Here is an 11873-nt window from a genome sequence, read left to right on the forward strand (position 1 = left end):
CATATTGAATAATTCTTCATAAAATGTGGTTGAAATTATTTGAATATAGTTTAAATAATGTTTGCACTTGTTGTGGAAAGAATACTATTATGAGTTGTTTGTTTGTTTATTAAAAAAACACTTTATAATCTGGGCTTGAAGAAAGCAGTATAATCAATCTCAGATCACAAATATTGAAGAAATGTTTCATTTTAGTAACTCACAGCCCTGGTGAATTCTAGCATTTTATAGGTTATGGCTTCCTCTGGCCCAGCCTCTTGTGGGTCATCAGGACCATCTGTGGACGGGTCATTTTTGCTATTTTAAAACACCAAAAAAGTTTGGAGGAACACTAAATCTCTTTTAAGTGGGCTGTGAGTTGTTAATAGCACAGTTTGGAAGTCTGCTATGTGTTACAAAGTAGTGCAAAGGTACCAAAAAACATGGGTTACAGAGCATTTCTATAAGGTCTCTAAATAGCTCTGCGAAGAACTTCCCACAGTAGGTGTTGCATACTCGTTGTTCCACAAGATGTTCTTTACACTGCATTTTCTGGGCAGAGCTGCCTACAGAATGATAGAAGAAACAATTAGGACAGAGGTGTTTGAGTTACTACAGGGACAGGCACTGAACACTTTTCCAGCTAGGCATATTAGGCTACTTTGAGTATATTTATGAACTGCACTTACTGGGGAGAAAAACTAACCAGCAGAAATGCTTTCTACAATTCCTTCTAATATTTGCCTAAAAATGCCATACACAATTCACATTTTTTTCAGCTCAAACAGCTTTTCCTCTCAGCTTATTTTGCCTTTATTGGATCATCTGTAACAAATACTGTGCTCAAGAGAGCCTGTTGGTAGCTCAGCACTCTTCATTTATGATTAATCCATGGCTCCTGTCACTTTCAACTTTGCTAGAATGTGGCAGGAGTTTGCACAAGTTGCCAAGACTTGAGAGAAAACAAAGCATCAAAGTATCCTAACCATTACTTGGGTGGAAATATAAAATATTTATACGTGTGAAATAAGCAATTTGATCGTTTAGTCACTTTTATTATATATCATTGTGTGAGCATTCCTGTACAGTCTCCTTTCTCTGCTAAATACAATTATTTGGTATACAATTGCCAAGAATACAAACAGTTGTATATGCTGTTTTTCACTAGAATTGATGATAAGCATAGCATTTATGAACTATAGTGTTGTTAAAACTCATGCAAATCTATAAAAAACAGCATTGAACTATAGTGTTGTTAAAACTCATGCAAATCTATAAAAAACAGCATTGCCTTCTTTCTTGTGAGTTTCTGAACAAGTCCCACCTCAGAGATCTCAGGTGCTTTTCTGAGCTGTCCTGAACAAGTCCCACCTCAGAGATCTCAGGTGCTTTTCTGAGCTGTCCAACTTTGAAAGAACATTTCAGTTAAGTTGCCGATAATTAAAACAACAAAGCAAAACCAATCATAAAAGGCAGTTTTAAAAGTCTGTACTATTAAAAAGCAGTAAGTCACAGCTCAGTACAAGATATATTACTATGCTGTCATGATGGATGTTTGCTGGGCACCTGAGGCAGACAAAAAAGCAAAATTGTGTGCAATCTGCTGTTTTTTTTTTTTTTGCACTGATGCTCCCATTTTTAAAAGGGAGCTGCAATAGCAGAGCATTCTACTGCTGCCACAAATTGGCCTGACCAAACTAGTGGGCTGTTTAATCTCATCAACATTTCCTCCTACATGCAAACCTATGAGAAATGTTTGCACCTCAGAAAGGTGCTACTGGTAACAGAGTGCAAATCTTGTTACTGTGTATTCACACACAGGCTGTTAGAGGATCTAGCCTACAATATCCAGACAATTTCTTATATATTCTTTTACAAAGAGAGTAATATTGGATCTAGCTTTCAGAGTTTTCTAATTTTCATAGTTTTTCATGGATATAAACAAAAAAAAAAAAAGAATTTGTTTTGTAACTGTGGAAACAAGTTGTTCTCGTAATTACTAAATGATATCTTCCTCTATTTTAACCTGAATAAATGATATTGAAATAACTAACAAAGTCTGCACAAACTCTATCACAGTTCAGGTGTTCTCCTGCCTTTAATCCGTCTCCATTTTAATAGGTCATATACCTTTGGGAAACATTTTGTGCAGACAGATTACTTCTGTGATTTCAGTATATGTTTACAAAAAGCAGTTTGCTATGGACTGTGAAATGTTAAAAAAAAAAAAAAGTAGTCATCCTTATATATTAACACATGCTTTCCTCAGTAGTAGTCACAAATTGTCATCTGATAGTTTTGTATATTAAATATAACTTACTTATGTATGTTGGCCTTACCGTATTCACACATGCAAGTTTACAGATACAACCTGTGATAGACAAATACATTGGTAATATTGCCAAACTACTTAATAAACAGTAGAATTTTAATGGCGTTTATCATATCCAAGTGCTCCACAGGTACTGAGCTCCCCATTATTTCATTTAGTCTTGAAAGGGTTTTCCAGCATTCAGCATCTGCAAGATGTGCCATTCTTTGCTGTATAAGGGTCTCATTCAACGTTTTGCACTCAATTTCTTCAAATCTAATACTAAGTTTGGTAAAAGACAGTAGTGAACTAACTTCACAGTCTGACATTTAAAGCCACTGGGTTGATCCTTTGTAAAAAGACCTTTTTTTAACAATATCCTTCAATACTATTTCTTCTCCTGCTGGTATAATATCTTTTATCCTCAAATCGCTCAGTTTCAGCTGATAGCTTTCAATGCTCCAAACATGAAAACTACCTATCATTCAATATTTAGTACTCGATCAGGATTTTTTTTTTTTTAACATGATAAAAGAAATTTTGTGTGATTTTTAAGGGATTTCCAAATCTTCAAATCTAAGTTACATTCATCTTTGTTTTCTACAATTAGGCTTGCTTAGGAAATTCAGCTTTATAACTTAAAAGGAATAAGACTAGTTTCAATAACTTTAAAATACTTTTTTTTTATTAAAACATATACTTGCAAAGACTTCAGAAGTCTGAAGTATTAATAATGTAATGCAAATAAGTAACTTACCACATACAAAGTCACAGAAGATATCTTGAACTGTTTGAACTCACGTGGTGTGGTCCAGACATGAGAGTAAGTGTAGCATTTATGTGTTTCCAAAAGCAGATGGTAGGAGAGACTGGTGCAAAACTGAGAAGTTTCTCTTTCAAAAAGATTCCTTAAAATAAAGGAAAAAAAATAATAGGAATGGTTTGTAGCAATTTTACAGCTTCTTTAACTGATATCTCACACCAGCAGTAGTTGTTGATCAGCAGATGACAGGTGAAACCAATCGTCTGTATTTCCAGTAGGAGGCATGCAGTAACAGGTTGATGAGAAACACTAGCTTTACTGTCAAATGAAAATGAAATGGGAACCAAATGAATTCAGAGATATAACTGGTCTTTTCATAAACAATCCCTTTAAATATTTTTTTAATTATATAAAATATCCCAAGTTTAAAAAATAATTACCTGTTTGCTTTAAAGATCTGTAGTTATACTTTGGTTAAAAATAAATTAATAAATAAAATTATGCATTTCATACTTGTCATAATATATTTCCTATAACCCTAAGTATATGTTTCTAAGTATTGTGATATGCTATGAAAACAGAGAATAGTGGAGTCTTTACATGTATTTCAACAAGACTTGCATCAGGCCCACTGTAAGGAAATTGACTTTCATTTTCTTAATTCTTTTTCTGTGCATTTGATCTTTTTCTCCAAGATTGGGCGGAATGATTTTATAATTCCAACAGCTTGAACTGGCTTAGTGGTTTGTTTGGTATTGTTATGGTTTTAAGGGTTTTTTTTTAATTTAAATTATGTAAATTATAAAAAAAAATATATATAGAAAAAGAAAAGAAAGGAAAAGAAAAGAAAACCAACATAAAGATGCTATCTGAATCAAAACTGCCTTTGTTGTTTGACACCTTTCTCTTTTTTGTGCATGTGAGCGTGGTTTTGTACTGTGTCAGGCTTTCACTCTCAGATTTCCTCAGCTCAATCACTGTGGGCAGCAGACCATGTATGCTTATGTATCTTCTGCTTGGGTTACTACTTGATGTTTGTGATCAAATGCAGCATTTCATTTCCAGTCTCACAGATGACAGAATAAAATGTAGAATGCATTTCTGCAAATGTCAGAAAGGTCAGGGAAAGAAAGGAGGATGGATACAGGATTGGTCTTGTTTTAGTTTCTTGAAAAATCAGAAACAATTATGTACAAAACCAAATGACTTCTTTAATCTTATATTTGCAATATTTGATATTTAAAAAAATATATTTAAAATATTCTCTTTAAAGCTATTCTGTTTTTTCTTCTATTTACATAACAACTCTCCCTCTTCTTTCCTTCCTTTTTTCCTTACTTCCTTTTTTTTTTTAATCTGCTATTGGGCCTGTGTTTTTGAATTTCTAGAAATTACAGGAATCGTTAACATGATCAAAAAATTAAAATCTTCAGGTTACTGCGTACCAACACACTTCAGCATTTTAAAAGAACATACTGTTTTATTATTTTTTTAAATTGCTCAGCATTGCTGTAAGGGCATAACTAATTCATTCAGCAAATACATTCAAGGTGAAGAGCTTTTTAGTCTTCTGATCTAGTATATTGAAAATAAAAAACCTTCATAAACCTTCCTAGTTTCCAAGATTTTCATTTGTATACTGTAGACCTGATTTTACAATATTAGAATGATTGCCAAAATGCTAGTTCAGAACTTTAAGTTAAAGATGGAATCTTTTTATTTAGTTTTTCAACTTTTTTCAATTGGTGGACTTTGGTGGAGAAAGAGGACAATTCTAGATTTTTTTTTCCTAAAATTGCACTACTTCTAGAAATATCAGAGAGTAGCATGAAAATTTTAGTATTACTGCTTTAAGATATTCACTTTTATCTTGTTCAAATCACTTAAATTAAAAAAAAAAAAAAGTATTTTTCTCCTGTTTTCTCCTGTTTTTTATTCCTGTTTTCTGCAAATTTTTTGCAATTTTAATAGCTTTTTTTTTTTTTTTTTAATCAGTTATGGATGAATTATTGCCGAGTAGAAATAAATGAATCCCAAATGATATGAGTCTTCTCAGTGGGCAAGGCCTTCATCCTGTTTGTTCCTGTTTGTTGGATGTCAGAAATACAAGTCTTTATGCATTTGTAATACATATTTCATTCCATGGAAAGACATTACAGTTGCAATTTTCAAAAATAAATATTTTCATCTGATCAGTAAAAGTTTATCAGTCTTGTCTTTTGATAGTATTAGGAAAGGACTAGGAGAAGAGCACAGGTGACAGTAAGTTGATTAAAATAGTGACAGATTTATTGTAAAGGAATTAGAATTGAGATAATGAAGGTCATGCTTGGGAACCTTAGCAAACCTGATCACTTGAACACCTGAAAAAATAAAAATAAAAATAAAAAAAAATTGCATAAGCAAGCATAATTGACCTTCAGTGCTAGATGTTGTTAAAATTATCTTAAATTGGCTCATTTTCTTTTTAAAGAGGCAAAGATAATATCAGTCCTTTTTTTTTCCTAATTCTGTGTAGAAACAGTTCTTCACACGCACATCTATTTTAGTAGAGTGAAATTACCCCTGATTATCTTGTTTTTAAGTTTAAAAGCAATCAGATTCCCTTAATTTGACCAGAGTCAACATTTTAAATCTCATCAATCTGGCAAGAAAAGGTCCCTTACAAAGTTGCTGTTTGAGTGAGACAATCTGAACAGTCTCTCACTGGTATTTTAAATTTGAAACTGGCTAAAAACACTCTGCTGCTACCTGGGGATCATTAATAGAATTTGAATAACTTCAATTTCTCTGAGCTGTAGGTGGATAATGATAAAACATATAAATCTGCTATGTCTGAAATATGTTAAAACTACCTGGAAGGAAGTAATTTAAATGGCTTTTAAACTTTGCTTTCCTTCAGATTCTTTTATTAAAAAAAAAAAAAAAATCCTGTTCAGTTTTAAGTTTCTTTTATGTTGGTTTGCAGTGTTTTGTTTTTATGTTGCTAAAGCAGGGACATAATTTTCAAAATGCCTGTGGCAGCGGAAGGAGTGTGGCAGACAGAGCGGGCTTGCCTTATGACTAGGGCATAATACACGATGTAACCTTTCAGTGTTTGAGTAATTATACTGGTGTAGGATTCTGTCCAAATTCAGCTATAATCTTGGCTCCCTAAGCCTGCTCAATTGCAGTCTTCAAGGAGGTGAATTCTTTTATAGCTTCCCCCTTTGGAAATACGAGCTCTGGGAAGGTGTACGGTATACCCAGCCTTCTGTGTATGTGTCTCCACAACCCACAGACTGAAAATTGAGTGAATTGCCTTCTGTAAATTGAGAATTTGTGACCAAGTATTCCTGAGAACTTTTTCTTTTCTTTGGTGTTGATCCACTGAATTTTTTTGGATGGCAAATAGTAAATCAGAACTGAGGGGGGTTTACTCTGCAATAATGTATAGAGAAGCAAACAACCTTTTTCCCCATAGGTTTAGGAAGTAATAATCAGACATACGAGGGGCTTTTGCCTGTTACTCAGTTACGAACTTCTGACCACGTTATTTTTAATGGTCAGTCAGGAAGAGGGCTAACTTCCAGCCAGATTCATCTTCTCAAGGTCATTTTTTCATAATTTTGTGAAGTTTTTAATTTTCAAATGGAAATTCTGAATAGGTAATGGAGTCATTCTCAGGTAAACTTTAAAATGATTGCAGTGTTAATTCAACTTGTGATGTTAGGATAGTCTGGAAGAAAAAATAATTTCAGTGAAATATTTTAATGTAATAAAATGTCATATGGTAAATGTCTATCTTGGATTTGTACAGGGTCTGTCTGGGGTCTGCCTATAGTAGGACTGCCAGCATGTACTATTTTAGAGTTTTGTAAAGGTGAAAGATGTGATTCACTTTGTGTATCAGTCAGAGGCTGCCTTTACAATCATCCTAGGCACACTTCACAAAAGCAGAGACAGGTATTAATGTGTCCAAAAGCAAGACTTTTGAAAGAAAAATATTCTATAATAGTTTAATATTTACTGATCTTATTCAGGCCATTAGAGATTTTTCTTATCTAAATGTCTTCATTTGTTATTTCATTTAAGATTAAGTATCGTACATTTCTCAACACAATTACTGTATGAAAACTGTTAGTTTAAAGGAACAAGTGTCTTGATTGTGAGCTTCTCACTGCAAGGTCAGTGTCATCTTTCGTCTCTCTAAAGTATTTAAAAGAACAGGGCTCAGGCAATGCACTGATTGGTCTTGAAACACAAGCCAATTGTCCTTATCCTGATTCAAGCTTTTTTGTCTCTACTGAAGTGGAAAAATGGTGATTTCTGATGCTGGATCTCTTTACTCAGATGATAAGGAATTTTATGTAACCAGCTCAGCTGTGTGCTGTCACTTACTTTGTCCATCTATTTTGATTGTGAGTGGTTTACAGAAAGAGAACTCATGATAATAAATCCCTAACACAGGGTAGATCTATTTTTTTCAGAAACATGCATAGGTTTAATAATGAGGTGATTTCATGGTCTGTATGGACCATATAGGAGCCTGGCTCTCTAGCCCCTCCACAGATATTTGAACAGCTTCACTCACAGTCATTCCACTTTCCCCCAGAGGAAAATATGTCTGTGCTACAAGTCTGGTATGAAACCAGTAATTGCTGTTTTTCTGAACTCTCCATTGCTGGATAATGTGTGCTTTTCTTTCTCTGTGCAAGAATACTTGTTTTTTCAAGGAAAAAGGAAAAAAAAAAGATTTTATTCATCGTGGAGACAGTTTTTGAAATGTGTACTGTTCTGTCTCAAAAAAAACTAGAAGACAAGAAAAACTCAAGGTATATATACTTATGATAGAGTTGTGGTCCTATGGGCAGGTCTACTATTATGCTTGCTTTAAATGCAGCTGAAAAGTAGGTTGGAGGTCTGCATGGCTGGGGAGATGGACTTGGCAAAAAAATCTTATGTGAAGTTCTAAGTCTACTAACGTCCATGTACACTAGACATGACTTGCAAATAGCTTACAGTATGAATTTTTATATATCAGAGTTAGTGAGCTGGGAGAAAAAAAAAGGAGTGAAATAATGTGCAGATGTTTTCTATTTAACTCAGACATGAAAGTATATTTATCTGCATATTGCTACTTAAAGGAATCTCATCATTGGAACTGCTTTTGCATTTTATATAGTTTTTGGAAGCATCTTTTGAAGGCATAGGCAGAATAAGTTATTTAGGGCTACATCCTATTTGTGTTCAGACATGCTGTTACTAGGGATGTTAAGAGATCAGTTTGATATTTTAGTCATTCCTAAAGTCAGGTGGAGAACATCATCTAGAGAACAGATTCTCAGGTGGAGAACATCATCTAGAACCACCTAGAAATCTAAAGTGAGGTTTTCTTGGTTGGTTGAGGTCTTTTTTTTTTTTAACTCAACTCTGGATTTTTTTTTTTAATCTCAACTTGGTTGGTTGAGGTTTTTGTTTTTTGTTTTTGTTTTTCTATGTAAAGACTGTCACTGCCTAATTTCTAATAAATAAAATATTTTGTCCCTTATCCATGTTTTTAATTTTAATGAGAGGTACTATTGAGTGCCATAACTGATGATTGTGCAACTCTATGCACACCTTGGCAGTCTTCCTGCTTACATGCATGCAGTAAACCCACCTATGCAACACTGATTGGCCTAGGACTCTCAAAATAGAAAAAGATTAGTGGCATACAAAGACTGTAGTAGTCATATACCTCTAAACTGGATTTCTACTGCATCAGGTAAACTTCAGAAACTTTACCTTTATTTTGCACAGTCCAGACCTCTAGAAATAGAACAACAGTTTATGGGATTTGTGTAGGAGTCGTATCAGTGGCTTGCTCTGTTTCATAATACTTCAGAGATTTTGTTAATTTATTTGACATTTTCAGCTAGATAAGATGTAGCATCATTGAGAGCCAGGACTTGGACCACTTATTAACATAATTTGTTATGGTGGATACTCGGTGTCAAGTTGCATGGGAACTTACTTTGGTCAACTGAAAAGTATGAAAGTTCTACTTTCATACTTTTTGCTTCCTTGTTTCATTTGCAATGTATAGGTCAGCCTGCAGTTCATCATGCACTTAAAAATTAGTTTCACTAAGGTTAGTTTTGAGCAGAAAACAAAATATCTGAAAGAAAAATGTTATTTAATTTAGAATGGGGAAATTACATCTGAAAGTGGCTTTCTTGATCTGAAATTTAGGTTATAGTTTTACTTACTGTGGACTCACAGGAAACTTCACGATTAAGAAAGACCAACCTGGAGATTTTAGGTGAAGTCTTGGCCCCATTTAAATGTTCCATTAAATTCAGTAAGAATGTATAATCCTTGTGCCTGGTGATTGGAAACTCCATTTTAAAACACGTCTTTACTGTTAGCATTTTTGTAGTTCTAAAGAGCTATCAATTGTTCCATGGTGCATCGTATTATCTGGTAAGATGCTTGCTTTCACACCATTAAACCAATAAACAGAAACTATCTGAAGACAGGAAATACCAGTCTAGATTAAAAGTAGCTACAGTGTAAGTTACAAAGCTAGATGAAAGCAGAGGGGAAGGGTCATATATAGGTGGCAGATACTTCCAGACACTGGTTAAGCATACAACAGTCCAGGCAAAAAAAAAAAAAAAAAAAAGATGAGTTTGTAACTTCTGAAGGAGTTCAGTACTCTGATTCAATTCCACTCTGATCTGAGTGGAAACCACCTGCTTTAGAGTTTTCTTAGGAAAGGGAAAGCTTTGCAGGCACCCGAATGCCTGCTTTAAAGTCCCATTTTTTCTGGTCATATTCTGAATGCCCAAATGCATCCAAAACAGTGACCAGGAAAATCCTGGTCATCTAAAGTAGAAGCAGTACACAGTGGAAAGTGTTTTTCTGGTACTAGGAAACTAGTAACAACTTCTTCTCTGTCAATGTTAATTCTATAAGTCTTTGCAGATATTCCATGGCTGACAAATTTGTGTTCCTTGACTGAAAGATTCCCATTCAAATTTTTTTTGAAGTATTCTTATCACACATAAAAGTTTAGCTGAAAATTGTCCTCTCTTTCCACTGTTGAGAGAAACATCCATCCACTTAATCTTTGTCAATAGTATTCTAGTTTGGAATAATATTAGTGTTTTGTATTGAGAAGTGATTTTTTTTTTTCTTTAAATGAATATTCATTTGAAGATTTTTTTTTATTTTCCAGGAAACCTACAGTGGCTCAACTAAGACACAGATTTTTCTGTTTCAAATGAGCTTTGTGAAATTCCAATTTTGTTCTAAAGTGCTTACACAAAGGAGACAAGGAATGTAAAGATTTTCATCTCTAGTGTATAAGTGAGGTTAGTAAAGGGGAAAGATTAAAGACTACACATTTCTTAAGTGTTTTATTTGAATAATTACTTTCAAAAATACTGGCTTAAACACACTGCCCAGAGGAACACAGAAAGCCCTTGATTGTGATGGGAGTCAAATCCAAATCTAGTTTCTCATTCCTTCTCCTCTTTTGTTCAATATACTGTTTAAGTCTTTTTAATATTAAATTCTATAAAAAGGAACTGTAAATTCTTTTTGATACCATAACAGCGACCTGTGTATTTGAAATGTCAGCTACATTTATGTCATTTATAGAGTGATCTATATATGATGTTATGTTTGAAAGAAGCCTGCAAATTTCAAGTGCTACTGAAATGGAGATCAGTGCTGTAGGGTTTAAACTAGTTGCATGTCTTTACAGTTAGCATGTTTGAAGAGCTATCAGTTGTTCCATGGTGCATTGTATTATCTGGTAAAATGCTTGTTTCCACACCATTACACCAACATCAGGACCAAGACCTTTGGTTCAACCTGAATATAGGTTTGAGTGTGGGTTTGAATGTAGTGACATGCAGCTATTAACCAAAATCTGTTTAGTTCTCTGTTTCCAAATTAATTGGGTAAATCCTCTTTTCTCTACTATCTAGCATGTTAATCATATTTGTACCCTTTCTTCAGAGGATTGCTGTACCTCCTTAGTGCATTACTTTACCCTTTGTCTTCAGCTCATTAACCTGGTGCCTGGTGATTGGAAATATCAGCTCTGCGGTAGCTATAAATAATGTTTAAATGAAGTGATGACCTTAAATATGCATGACCTGTATTTCAGAGGCACATTCTTACAGTTATGGCAGCTAAAGTCATGAGCTCACAAAAGCAACCGCTACACATCTTTTGCAGTAAGGTCTTGCAATGTGAAGTACTGACTGTTTACTTAGAGGCTAATTTTGGCATACAAGAGTGAAAGCTTTTATCATTTACAGAATATAACGTGCTACCAATTTTCTCCCTACCCAATTCATACAAGTTAGGAGCAGGTAAAATATTTGCTACAAGTTGAATTTTAGATGTGTTTATCACGCCTGAGTTGCTGAAACCTAGAGAATATTGAAATGACCCAGAAAAATTTCCACCAGAGTTGAAGAAGTTTCAGGAATAGAATATAGATCAAATATTAGACATTAATTTTGATTGTAAAACCAAACCAACCAAACAAACAAAAAACATTGCCCACACCACAGTTTTCTAATGAATACCAGCTGAACACACCTAGTAATAAGGACTGAATTACTATGAGAACGTAAAGCATCCATTGCAGAACAGAATATTTAAAATGTATTTATTAAACAAACAAACAAACAAACAAAAAAACAAAACAACAAAACAAGTATTTAAGTCTCTAAGGTGCTGGTATTCACAGTAAAATGGTACAATGATAACTCCTTATTTCCTAGGCAGGTTTAGTGATATACCTATTTAGACTCAGTGTAAATGACATGCAATATAAAT

General features: G+C 33.9%; 1 protein-coding gene across 20 annotated transcripts in view; it reads left to right on the forward strand.

Annotated features, from left to right (window-relative positions):
- Positions 1-11873, forward strand: part of CNTNAP2 (contactin associated protein 2) — a 1168055-nt gene that overhangs the window by 463485 nt on the left and 692697 nt on the right. The gene's annotated exons all lie outside the window — the stretch shown is intronic.

The sequence above is a fragment of the Anser anser genome, assembly GCF_964211835.1.
Source record: "Anser anser genome assembly, chromosome: 2".
NCBI classification, from domain to species: Eukaryota; Metazoa; Chordata; class Aves; order Anseriformes; family Anatidae; genus Anser; species Anser anser.